This window comes from Hermetia illucens, chromosome 6 (assembly GCF_905115235.1).
Source record: "Hermetia illucens chromosome 6, iHerIll2.2.curated.20191125, whole genome shotgun sequence".
NCBI lineage: Eukaryota > Metazoa > Arthropoda > Insecta > Diptera > Stratiomyidae > Hermetia > Hermetia illucens.
The window spans coordinates 45703006-45716194 of NC_051854.1; the positions used below are offsets into that span (position 1 = coordinate 45703006).

The 13189-nt window shown below is 44.1% G+C and overlaps 1 protein-coding gene across 8 annotated transcripts in view; it reads left to right on the forward strand.

Annotated features, from left to right (window-relative positions):
* LOC119659665 (tumor necrosis factor alpha-induced protein 8-like protein) overlaps nucleotides 1-13189 on the forward strand; it is a 151602-nt gene that overhangs the window by 127671 nt on the left and 10742 nt on the right. The window contains exon 1 of one of the 8 annotated variants that reach the window (XM_038067886.1): nucleotides 10470-10592. The exons of 5 other annotated variants lie outside the window; for them this stretch is intronic. The gene's annotated coding sequence lies outside the window, so the exon portion shown is untranslated. Of the gene's footprint in view, nucleotides 1-10469; nucleotides 10841-13189 lie in introns of those variants that run through there. 2 more of the 8 variants (XM_038067885.1, XM_038067884.1) reach the window with 2 other exon arrangements.

Sequence of the window (13189 nt, forward strand, 5' to 3'; positions counted from 1 at the left end):
TGCTGTTTTCTATGCAACCAATGACCTCATACGCTCACTTTGCTTGTTTAAACTTGAACGACTTGCCTAATCGGTTAGAATAACCACTGGGATCATCCCCGCAGTCACGCATGCTGCCTCATGTTCGGAGAGTGCTTAGCTGATATGCAGCTTGAAGCTGTCTGCGATTTTCCCCGATTTTTATCGCCAACGCTCACACTGGTGCCGCGCATAAAAGAGCAGAGTTGACGACTCGCGATAAAAGTAATCGTCGGCTTTAGGGCCGCCTATATTCGGAAGCGTCCTTGCCAGTGCTGAGCTGATAGTCGCCGCTTTCTGCCCAGTAAACTTTAAGTGAGGTTTAAAGCTCAGATTGGAGTCAAATGTTATTCTCAGGTGTTTCAGCGATGGCTGAGGGCCAGCAACATGGAAATTTCAACAGTTTTCTGTTTCCGCTGCCTTGTAAAGAGCACCAACTCCGTCTTTATTGGGCAAGCTCCAGCCCATGGTCTTTCAACCAAAACTTGATCATCCGTATAGCTTCGTTCGCATATATCTGTACTTCGCCGGAGTGATTGGATGTTATGACCACTTTAACATCATCTACGAATCCGACGACAGCGGCTTGTTTAGCTAATGGGAGCCGCTAAACGCCATTATACATTAAGTTCCATAGCAGAGGACCCAGAACAGACCCCTGCAGAACTCCTGTCGTTATTACATTCATCTTCGACCCTTCGTCCCAATCATAAAATAACTTCCACTGTCTGAAGTAGTCAATGATGATTATATTTAATATATATTTTGGCGTTTATGCCGCGATGAGCGCTTCAATGATATGGTTCTATCTGGCAGAATTGAACGCGTTCTCGATGTCAGGAGTCACCAGTGCGCAATATTTCCCTTCCTCGTAGGCTTTTCTGGCTAGCTCAAAAATCAATTTGATAGCATCAACCGCTGAGCGAGCCTCCCGGAAGCCAATTTGATAAATAACCGCCACTATCAATTAATAATGTCCGGATAGCTGAGTGGTTAGAGCACAAGGCTGTCGTTCGGAAGGTCGCGGTTCAAATCTCACTGGTGGCAGTGAAATTTGTACCGTGATTTGGCGTCGGATACCAGTCAACTCAGCTGTGAAATGAGTACCTGCGTTAAATCAGGGTAATTATCTCGGGCGAGCGCAATGCTGACCACATTGCCTCCTACAGTATACTGTAGTGTACCGCTACGGTCTTGAAAGAAGTGCTCTAACACACTTCAAGGCTCTGATCCAATATGGATTGTTGCGCCAACGATTATTATTACTATTATCAATTAATTTATATAGCCGGTTACAAATTACCCGCTCAAGGACCTTGCCTATTGTATTTAGAAAACAAGTAGGTCTATAAGATGTTGGTTCACCTATCGGCTTACCTGTCTTCGGGATCAATACAAGTGTTTGTATTTTCCACTCTGCGCGAGGGACCCTTTTTTTAGGCAGTTTGCAAACACCTGTGCGAACATGCTTGGTGCCATCCTCATTGCCAGTTTCAGCGCCTTGTTAAGGATTCGATCAATGCCGGGGGATGCGGTATCCCAGACCATTTTTACTGCGCCCAAGACTTCGTCTGTGGTTACTGGAGGTGTGTCTTCGGCGCTCATTGTTATCATTGGGAAGATTGTTTTCGGATGCTGGGAGAAACAGAGTCGAAACTATCTCCCATAACAATCTAGGGCATATAATAGGAGGGGAGCTTTTGCCTTTTATTGTAGACATAACCGACTTGTACGCTCCTCCCCCATGGATCGAAGTCTGCCTCATCACAGAGTCACTTGAAGTAATAATTTTTACTATTCGTGATGGCCTACTGCAACTTTTTGCGTGCCTATTTATATTCTTGGTACCTTTGTTCATAATCTGGAGTGTTTCTTCGGTGTTGGTTTCGCACTCTTACCTTCAGGCATTCCGTACGATACTTCGCTATTTCATGGTTCCATTAGTAATTAGAGTTGCGCTTCCGAGAGTGTGCACGGCTTGATATAAAAGCGTCACATGCTCGATATATCTGTTGGGACAGCTGCGATGCTTTTTTTATGGCCGCATAGTGACCACCATGCGTGTATTCTTCGTTAACATCCCAGTACAGACACTTGACCAGTGAATCACTTACGAAAGTAAGATCCACGGCAGATCCTAGCTCTCCACGCCTAAAAGTGTTTACGCTTTCGATATTAGCCAGGGTGAAGTTTAAAGACTTAAACTTAACTTAGACTTCCCCTTTTGTTTGTTTCCCGGCTTCCCCATTCCATTCCCCAAGCATTGAAGTCGCCAGCAATAATTTTGCGGTTGCGATCTTTGTCAACAGACAAAGAGAGAGATCTGATTTCCGACAGAATGGCCATATTGGAGCGATGGGTTGAGTACTTTGATGAACTGCTCAACAACTAGAGCATCGGCGAGTTGGAGGTCCTGTCAACTGAAGACGACGGACAAATATTGCCGCCACTAAGTATAGAAGATACAGTCCCTGCAATTCATCAACTTAAAAATCAAAAGTCGCCTGGAGTCGACGGAATTACAGCCGAATTGGTTAAATATGGAGGCGATCAATTACCCCAAGCGGTTCATCAACTTATGTTCAATGCCCGACGACTGGCAACGAGGCATTATCTATTCCATATATAAGAAGGGAGAGGTATTACGTTGCTGAGTACCATCTATAAGATGTTCTTCGCTATCTTGCTAGATCGGATAGCCCCATACACCCAGAACTTCATTGGCTCATACCAAAGAGGCTTAAATCCCGGCAAATCAACAACAGATCAGATTTTCTTCCTGCGGGAAGCGATAAAAAAACTGTTGGAATTTGGGCATCATCGCATCGACTTTAAAGCCACCTATGATATCATAGACGTACAAACTGCCTTCATCCAGATCGAGCAGGCGGTGCACATCAATGAAGGCAAGACAAAATATACTCAATAGGTTGCGATGGGCGGGTCACTTATTCCGTATGGAGGAGGATGATCTAGCCCAAAAAGTCTATAAGGACAATATCTATGGTAGAAAAAGAAGACGGGGCAGATCCCGCCTGAGATGGAACGATTGCATAGGCCAGGACGCCAGACAACTTTTAGGGATATCCAACCTTACCACAAAACCGGAATTGTCTGCATGTCCTTATTAGGGCAGGCCTAGACTGCTCAACGCCTTCAAAAGTGCTAGGCTACAGATTGCGATTCACCTGTCCTTCAATTGTTCATCAATCACTCAGGTTGACACTGTTAGAATCACATATACTTCACCGTGAAAAACTTTTGTATATTAAAGAATTGAAACGGAACATCGTCTCCGTCGATAGCAGTAGTTTTTATTTTGCACATATCCGTATTTCGGGAACAACTTGTTCCATTCTTCAGTGTCGGAAAAATTTCGAAACTGATGCAAGTGCAGACACCTTTTCGAGGTCCATGAGTCCAACTCTTTTCAGCCACTTGAATTTTTAATGAGATAAAATTCTCTCGCCATTAAGTTGGGGTGGCTCTTCAGTCAGTCTAAGTGTTTATTAGGGGAACGCTGAATTTCTCCGACTATTGTCCCGTCAGCCAATGGAGAACTGCGTTATGAAATTGCACACGCATTAACGCAACTTAGATGAAGTGGCGTTCCACAACTAGTGTTCTTTGTGATCGACTTATCAACGAACGTCTCAAATCTAAAATTTACCGCAATGTCGTCCGTCCAGTCGCTCTCTATGGTTCTGAGTGTTTGCCGACCATAAAAGACAATGAACGGTGTCTCGCGGTAATGGAGACGAAGATGCTACGTTGGACTAGTGGCGTCACACGTTTAGATCACATCCGAAATGAGGATATCCGCGATCGTTATGGGGTTGCACCGATCGTGGAAAAGTTGCGTGAGAGGCGTCTTCGATGGTATGGTCACGCAATTCGTGCTAACGAGAACTCACTTGCCAAGATTGGTCTGAACATCGAAGCCGATGGTAAACGACCAAAAGGCAGGCTTAAACAACGGTGGCTTGATTCGCTGGATGGGGATTTAAAAGCCTCGAGATTGCACCCAGATCAGGCGTTCGATAGAGCCAAATGGTGAAACCGATCATGACGAGCCGACCTCGCTTGTGAATGGGACAAAGGCTGAAGAAAAAGAAGAGATTGTCCTGGTCTCTAATTCTTCATGAAGGTCGGCGTTGCGGAAATACCAGGGACTACCGTATATACATCACCGAATTTTAAACTCGAGACGACTGAAGCAGATTGATGTTAGATGGTTTAGCGGAGCCCCATAGACGATTCCCATAAGTCCACACTGGCTTCAGTACCGATTTCTAGATCAACAACTTATAATTAAGAGAAAGTGGTATTTTTTTGTTAAACTTCCACAAAAAAATTTTTTAGGTTAAGTTTAAGTTGTTGATTTTTCATCTCTATGTGCTGTTTCCAAGTGAGTCTACTATCAAGATGTACCTCCAGATATCCGATTGGGGTTTAGCGACGTTGTTGATCTTCACTCGATGACACTTTCCTTTTCGCAACGTGAAAGCTACTTGTATTCACTTCGATTCGTTAACTTTCAGCTTCCACATCTGAAGTCAGTTTTCTACTTATCTTAGATGCCATTCCGGTTGCAAAGAAGCTAGTTTTGGGCCTGCGTATGAACTTAAGATTGCTGTGTCGTCAGCAAAGGTAACTGTGGTGGTTAACCCATTAACAGGGGAAACCGGGCGTGTAGATAAGATACAGAACAGGGACGAAAGTCACTGGATTTAGAACCAGACGGCCCCCCTAGGAATCGATGAATATCAGACTCCTGATCCTCGTCATTTATTCCGCAAAAGCTTTAAAACTGTCGACGAATAGACTTCTTTGAATTCGGCGCTCTTTGACGTATTTGGTGTTGCTATAGAGGCGGCTTCCAGAAAAATTTTGTTGAAATGCTCAAGCACTTTATCAATGTCAGATTTACTCTTCGATCGTCCAGCGAAACATTATTGTTGACTTCCTTTTTGAATGTTCGCCAGTTTCTGGATTGTCAGTCTAGTTTGAAAGTTATTGTACTTTGGCTTATTTTGCGATAATTATGGGAGACTGGCGTGACGATAGCTTGTAAATTGTTTGTGCCGTTGTACATTGGTGTGGAATTCCTTTTGAGTTCCCAAAATCGATTAGGTCTGGAATTTCCTTGTCGGTCAGTAAGTAGACTGACCTGCCGATATGGGGTCAAGTTTGCTACCTAAGACTACTTCATACAGTTCTCTACCTTTATGAGAGACTAACATTAAACCACAGTGGGTATACTTTGCATTTAAATCTTCAACGGCGATGAATTTGTTCCCTAAAGTCTTGCGGAACTGAGGGCAATAAACCGATGATATGTCAATTCTCCTGACCATATCTCCAGGTATAGCGCTATGCCTATCCAATGGATACTGTTTGCTGGCGTTTAATCAAAGTTGCTCTCCCGCCTCCGGCTTTCACTCCAGGATGTTCAATAATAATCGTTGGCGCAACAATCTATATTGGATCAGGGCCAGATAAGTGTGTTAGAGCACTTCATTCAAGACCGCAACGGTACCCTACAGTATACTGTAGGAGGCAATGTGGTCAGCGTTGCGCTCGCCCGAGATTATTACCCTGATTTGACTCAGGTACTCATTCACAGCTGAGTCGACACTACCTGTCACCAGTGAGATTTGAACCAGGACTCTCTGCTACGACAGCCCAGCGCTCTAACCACTTGAGCCATCCGGACAGGGGGTGGGTGTTTAGCATCATAAAAAAGATCGCCGGAAACATTGAACTGGTTATTTCTTCATGTGAAGTGAATTTCCGACATTAGAAACAGATCAATATCATGAATTTTCCTGAAGAGGATAAATAACTTCAGCTCTGTGTTTGCTTGGGCCGTTTGCATTCCAATAAACAATTTTGATGGTATTTATTTGCAACAATCTGATTAGTTCTTGGACCATGGTGCAACAATAATCGAAGACAGTTCTTGTCTTGAACTGTCAGCGGCAGGTTCCTTTTGGCCTTGGTTTTTCATTACATCAGCAAATCGCACTCCAGGACGAATAGATGAGACTGATAAGTTAATGGAGCTAGCCAGAGTTTGTTTTTTAGCCACAGAGTTCAATTGTTGTTGCTCCCATCCTTGAACAGGCAACGTGTTTTGCCTTAGGGCTTTATACACTTCATATCATCTATAATTGACAGAATGATTTTGTTCACAGTTGCTCCATTTTCTGGCGGTAGTATCTGTTTCATTTTCGGTGCATAGAACCTGTTTTATGGAATTTCCCGCATATTACGCACACACTAGAAAGTGTACAATATGACTTTGTGTAGCCAAATTCTTGGCAGTTTATGCACTGGACGAGACCGTTGCATTTATGTGGTTCTTCCACTGTGATTCTCCTACGCAAGAGGTAGCAAAGATTGTATATCGGGTGAACTTCTCTTTTCTCTCTTTTTAAGGTTTTGTGTAAACACAAAACCTTATTAAAATCGGTTTACTGTCTGTCTGTCTGTCTGTCTGTCCGTCTGTCTGTCTGTCTGTCCTTTTTTTTTGAGGAGGTGGAAATTTTCAAAAGACACTGGTCTGGACATACCAGCGTGTGGGATTTTTACCCACTAAAACCACCCCCGACTCCCTCTCTGCCCCGCGGAACCACCATAAGGTATTACATCACGGGGCGGAGTCAGCTCACTCTAGCTTAATCCCATTTCTTCTGTACGCGGCGCACGTGACCGCGCTTTTCTCCTTTCCTCTGCCTTTCGCAGTTTATCTTGAATAAATGCGATCATGGAGTTGACCGCATCCCAATTCTCTTGATGTGCTAGCATTTTCGGCACCAGATTTTCTGGTACCAGTACCTCCCCTAGAATCTCCTCTAGACTCTTCCTTTCTTGCACAAATCTCGGACAGTGGAAGAATACATGCTCTAGGTCCTCTGGGACTCCATCACAATTTGGACAGTCGGGTGAGGTCTCCAATTTAAACCTGTGAAGGTATTGAAGATATCCTCCATGTCCCGTGAGAAACTGGGTCAGATTATAGTTAATCTCACCGTGTCGTCTCTCCAACCACTCCTTGATGGCAGGAATGAGCCTGTGAGTCCACCGACCCTTTCCCGAGCGTTCCCACCGCTCTTGCCATCTATTTATGGATCTCTCCCTCTCAGCCTTCTTCGTCTGCAATAAGGGAGAGATTGACTTCGCATGGTATATATTCGCCATCTCATCTGCCAAGATGTCAATCGGCATCATTCCAGAGATGACGAATGCTGCATCATCTGAGACAGTCCTGAAGGCAGAGCATACCCTCAGAGCTGTCCTCCTGTAGACTGCATTCAGTTTGATAGTATTAACTGATATCCGCAACGCCTCGCTCCAAACTGGGGTCGCATAGAGCATGATTGAGGTCACCACCCTGGCTATAAGCAACCTAGAGGTATGCCGTGGCCCTCCCACGTTCGGCATCATCCTCGCCAGGGCCATACTGGCAGTGGATGATTTATCACAAACATACTGTACGTGTTGCTTAAAGCTGAGCTTCCTGTCTATCATCACCCCCAAGTATTTGATGGTCGGCTTGGATGTGATAATATAATTCCCGATTCTAACACAGGCGTAATTTCTCTTCCGGCGCTTCGTAATGAAGACCGCTTCTGTTTTTTCCTCCGCAAGCGTCAGACCAGAGCTCTCTAACCAGCATTTGACAGCACTGATTGCCTCGCTTGAGTATAACTCAGCATCTTCGAGATGCTTTGCGACAACAACAAATGCTATGTCGTCAGCGTAACCCACCACTGTTACTTCCTCCGGAAGGGGAAGATTAAGTACATCGTTGTACATGATGTTCCACAGTAGTGGGCCCAATACGGAGCCCTGCGGGACACCCGCAGAAACAACATACTCCTGGGGCCCGTCATCGGTGTCATACCAGAGTCTCCTTTCAGTTAAATAACTATCGACGATAGCAGCGAGATAGGCGGGAATATCAACCTTCGCTAAAGATTTCCATATTAGATTCCAATTAGCCGAATTGAATGCATTTTTCACATCCAGGGTTGCTACCACGCAATATTTGCTGGTACTACCCTTTCCATGAATTGCATCTTCAGCCAAGCCAGTAACCAATTTGATGGCATCAATGGTTGATCTGGCTTTTCGGAACCCATACTACCGATCTGAAAGGCCGCCTTGGCTCTCAACAACCGGGAGTAATCTATTATAGATTACCCGCCCTAGCATTTTCCCCACAGTATTCAAAAAACATATGGGTCGGTATGAGGATGGTTCACCCGGAGGCTTATCTGGCTTAGGCAGAAGTACCAAATCCTGCCGCTTCCATGCCGCTGGAAATATCCCTTCGGACATGCACGCTTTGAACAACTCACCGAACATGTCCGGCCTGGATTTCACGGCAAGCTTAAGGGCCTTATTCGGTGCTCCGTCCAGTCCCGGCGCTTTATTGTCTCCTATTCTACCGCAGATCTCCAGCAGCTCGTCTCTGGTGACTGGCGGGATTGCCGTCACATTCAGAGGTGTTTGGAATGTGTCGGTGTTCTCCTCTTGCTGGGGGAATAATCCCTGGATGATTTTCAGCAAGAGGGTGGGGCACGTGATCTGCGGAGAGGAACGGCCTCTGAAGCGTCCCATCACGATTCCATAAGCTCTCCCCCACGGGTTTACGTTCGCTTCTGAGCAGAGCTCCTTAAAGCATTTTCTCTTGCTTCGCTGGATGGCGAGCTTGAGGGTTTTGCGGGCTGCCTTGTAGGCGCACTCTTTCTGCCCTTGTTCGACTCTACCTACCGCCCTCTGAGCCGCTCTTCTGGCTCGGTAGCAGGCTGATCGAAGACCGGTCAGTTCATCATTCCACCAGTAGTTTGGTCTTCTACGGGGGAATGCGCACCTCCTAGGCATGGACGCGTCACATGCTTTGGCGATGCATTGGGCCAGATGGATGGCTCTTTCCGTCGAGGTGCCTGCTTTATCACGTTGATCTAACCGTACCTCTATGAAGGTCTGCTCATCCAAAGATTTTGCAGACCAGCCTGAAATCTTTTTCGGCTTCGGGCATGATAGCTCTTTGCCCTGTGGCTCGACACATGTCTCCAAGAAGATTGCCTGGTGATCGCTGTGGGTGTAGCGTTCGCTGACGCACCAGGACATACCACGCGCCAGCGAAGGGCTGACAAAGGTCAGGTCTATCTGTCTGTCTGTCCGTCACACGCATTTTTCTCGGAGACGGTTATAGCGATTGACACCAAATTTGGTAGAAAAGTGGGAACTGTGAACGCTCACGCACACAGTGAATTACATCCTTTTACGTCGAATTTAAGAGGAGGTCCCCATACATGCAAAAGGGGGGGTGTAAATTTTCTTTTCATCAAATATAGTCATGTGGGGTATCAAATTAAAGGTCTCGGTTAGTACTTTTCGAAGCCGGTCTTAGTTTTGACATTCGTTGGAAGGGTGGCGAGTGCGGGGGGTTGAAAGTGATCACTTCTTTAAGGGGGCCATTCACAGAAACTACCAAACCGAAAATCTGAAAAAAATCAGGAGGCTGCCACTATACGGTGCCTGGGCTCCGAAATACCTTACACACTGATATCTGCACAAATAAAGTTAATAATAGTATATTACTATAATTTTTAGTAATTCGCTGCAAAACCCCCCTTAGATTCATGCTAGGAACACGCAACAATATAGGGTGTAACATAGAGCATGATGTTACCAAGTTTGGTGGAAATCGCACTATTGCTAACAAAGTTATAATACATCAAAGTTGTCGCTTCTTTGCAAATTCAAGGCTATAAATGTCAATATCATCCGAAAGTGGATATTCTCACATAATATTGTAATATTACGTGCTACGTACTAAGAAATGCACAAAACCTTTCGTACCTGAAGCGTCAAGCTTCCGGTTTCCCGACTTGTTTCCAATTCGCAAGCCTCTGGATTCAACTCAACTTTGAATAAGGGTTGTGGTATTCCAACAACACAATGTGGAAATTGTTCTTCCCAAGTGTTGATTGTAATTTCTCTACCAAACTCTTACTGCTCTTCTCACGAAGGTAAATTGGAGAAGGTTCATCTCAGTAGAATGCCAACAGAAACGCTTAATCTGAAGCACAAATGCTGACTAAATACTGGAGCATGTACAGATAATACCCCTGATATTGCCATCAATTGAAATTTTATGGGTCAAAATTCTTGTCGCAACGCAATCCATTACTTGTTACCCAATAGTTTCGAATCTCTGTTTAAATATCTCAACTAGGTACTTGCTACTGTCAACGTTAATTATGAAACTTCAACTTCTGTAATTGCCTTTCGTGGCAAGATACCTTGCTGAACTGGCTAAGTTCCACCTTAATCGCTGATTTTTTTATCGTTTGCTATGTATCACCGTTACAATGACATAGACTTTGATAAGGTGTATTTCTTAGAAAAATAATTTACTTATCAGCTTTCATGCGTAGCTTTAGAGGGTTGTGAGTAATTTAGTATTTTTCTATCGTACGTAGTGACAACTCGTTGCATTCGCTGATCTTAATAAATTAACGAAATAGATACAAACTCTACATGATTTGTGAATTTCGGTTAGTGCAACAAGTGGAATATTAACACTCTTATCACTGTTCTACATTTAGAGCATCTTAAGTTAATTCAACTATCTTTTTTGAAACTTAATTCCGGTTGTGATTTCACTCTTGATCCTCCTTCGGTTTCATCGTACTTCACGAGTAAATATGATATCAAATTTATTGTTCTTATGTTTGATTTGAATGTGGAATAGTTAATTCATTGAGTCATTTTTGGCAAACTTTGGAGTCATCATTTAACTTTGGTGTGTGTTTTTTAAAATACAAAAATACATTACTCAAATATTTTTCCATCAGATTAAGTTTGAATGATTTGCAATTTCATGTAATTTTCTTATTTGAATTTGCGTTTATACTGACAGAACGTTTTGATTAAATCAAGTAATGATTTAGGTCAAATAAAAGAGGAAATGTTATTTTTTCCTCATAAACTTCGTTTCAAAGTCAACGGAGCCCACCTAGTTGTCACAGCTTTAATGAAGGATATCTCAGTATCTATTTCATTGACATTTCATATTTTAAATTGTTTATTATTTCTTAAATGGGATTAAGCGCATTAAAGCCCTTGATATCATTATAAATTTTATTCAACAACTGAAATTTCATGGCAAAAATTGTATAAAATTTTGATAATTATTAGACTTCAGTTTGAATGGCTGTATGCCACTACGCGGTTACGATGGTATGTCACTCCAGAAGTGTTTAGAGTGCAACATACGTGAGAAACCAGGTGAGTTTTTCTCACATCACTCACATCACAACGCGTCCAAATAGTACAGTGTTCGGTAACGGAAGCGAAAGAATATTAGGGTGGACTTTGAGGATTACCCGTCCAACATGTTGAGTGGATCACCACCGAAGGCACCCGCTCTGCCGCTACGCCTGGCGTGAATTTTGCGAATGTTGTCGAAGAGGAGGTTCGATGAGCCATAAACATCTCGAAGAACTGGAGGGGCCCAGGTTTGGATCGGGTATAGAACTTCAGGTACAAAAAGTTCATCAGTATACATGGTCGGTTGCCACACAGCGTAAATGAAGTCATAAGTCGATCGGAGGAATTTCCATCCTTCCTCACTACGGAAATTAACTACCTTATCCCTAAGAAGGACACGGTGCAGGACCCCACAGACACAAAACCGACTTCTTCCTTACTAACTCTCTATAAATTCATAACGTCCATCAGTGGAAGGATCAATGCACACCTCAAGACCAACAACATTCTGTCCGAGGAGCAGAAGGGCTGCCGAGTCAGGTCAAGGGGCTGCAAAGAGCAACTCATTATCAACTCAGCAACAAGATACCAAGGAAACTTTTTAATTGCTGTATGGATTATACCAAGACATTCGATCTCGCATTGATCCCAAACTAATAAAGTTATTGACGACAGTAAGGATAGCATACCATCTTATCAGTGCACTCATCTGAGGGTGCCTTGTGTGCAGTTGCCAAATCTCCCATCATGCGCGTGCCTTCGTGCGGATAAGGGAACGCTCGGTGGATGCGTTATGGTAATGGGCATGCACATGCACGGATCAGACGCAGACCGGGTAGGTGGGAAGTAAACGCCCATCCTTGGATAGAAATTGGCTATGGAAAGGACACCCACAAATAAAATCAAATATGTGGGACGAGAACAATAGTTTTTTTTACGGTACAGTGCTACGGAAACCCAGTATCGGCGATTTTTGGGAGTGGACAAGCGGGCTCCCAGCCGTCAATATCCAGCGACCGCAGTGCCTCAGTCGTGGGAAACTTGGCTACTTTGGCATCTAATGCTACAAGAGATCTTAGTGGAGTGGAAATGAAATCTCTACCCTGATCTTTTTCGCAAAAGCTTAAAACTTGAGAGGTCACCACTGAAGGCAACATTATCCCTAGGTAGTCGAGATTCGTCGCGGGGCTCGGAATGGAATTTAAAAAGTCCCCGAACTGCCATAATTATCGATGCTGTAAAAAAACAATCGTAGAAGACACCAAACTACAGCAGCGTTTATTTCATTGGGGGAACGCATTAATGAACTCTGTGAGTTCATTAAGGAGAGGCGGAATATCCAACAAAAAATATCAGGGCGTAGCATTAAGTTGTCCTATATTTGGGCGGCTGAGGAGAAAAACGGCTAAGTCACGCGGAAGACGCTGGTGAAGCCTCCTCAACATGAGGTGAGAACGCGGGCAAACGGAGTAGGGATGGAATAAGCGAAACGCTTGCGGTCCAACAAGCGGTCAAGAAGAAAAAGGCCTCTTCAGCAAAGAAAGCTGCACCGGAGAAAGTTTCGGGAAGCTCTTCGATTACAACCCCAACTTTGAAAAAAAGGAAAGGGCGATAAAAAGTGGCGGAAGGAGAAAAAGAAGATTCATGCGGAAATAATCATTATTTCCAAGATATGTCCTACGCAGATATTCTTCGGAAAGTCAAAGCCGATCCGAAATTGACAGACTTGGACGGCAGTGTTTGTGGTATTAAGGGTACGTAAAAGGAGGATTTGATGCTGGATTTGAGTGGACAATCGGCACGTTGCAGGTGGTGGCAGGTGCCCGGCATATAGAAGGGAACTGAATCGTAGGGTCAAATGAGGTTGATACAAATGAACCTC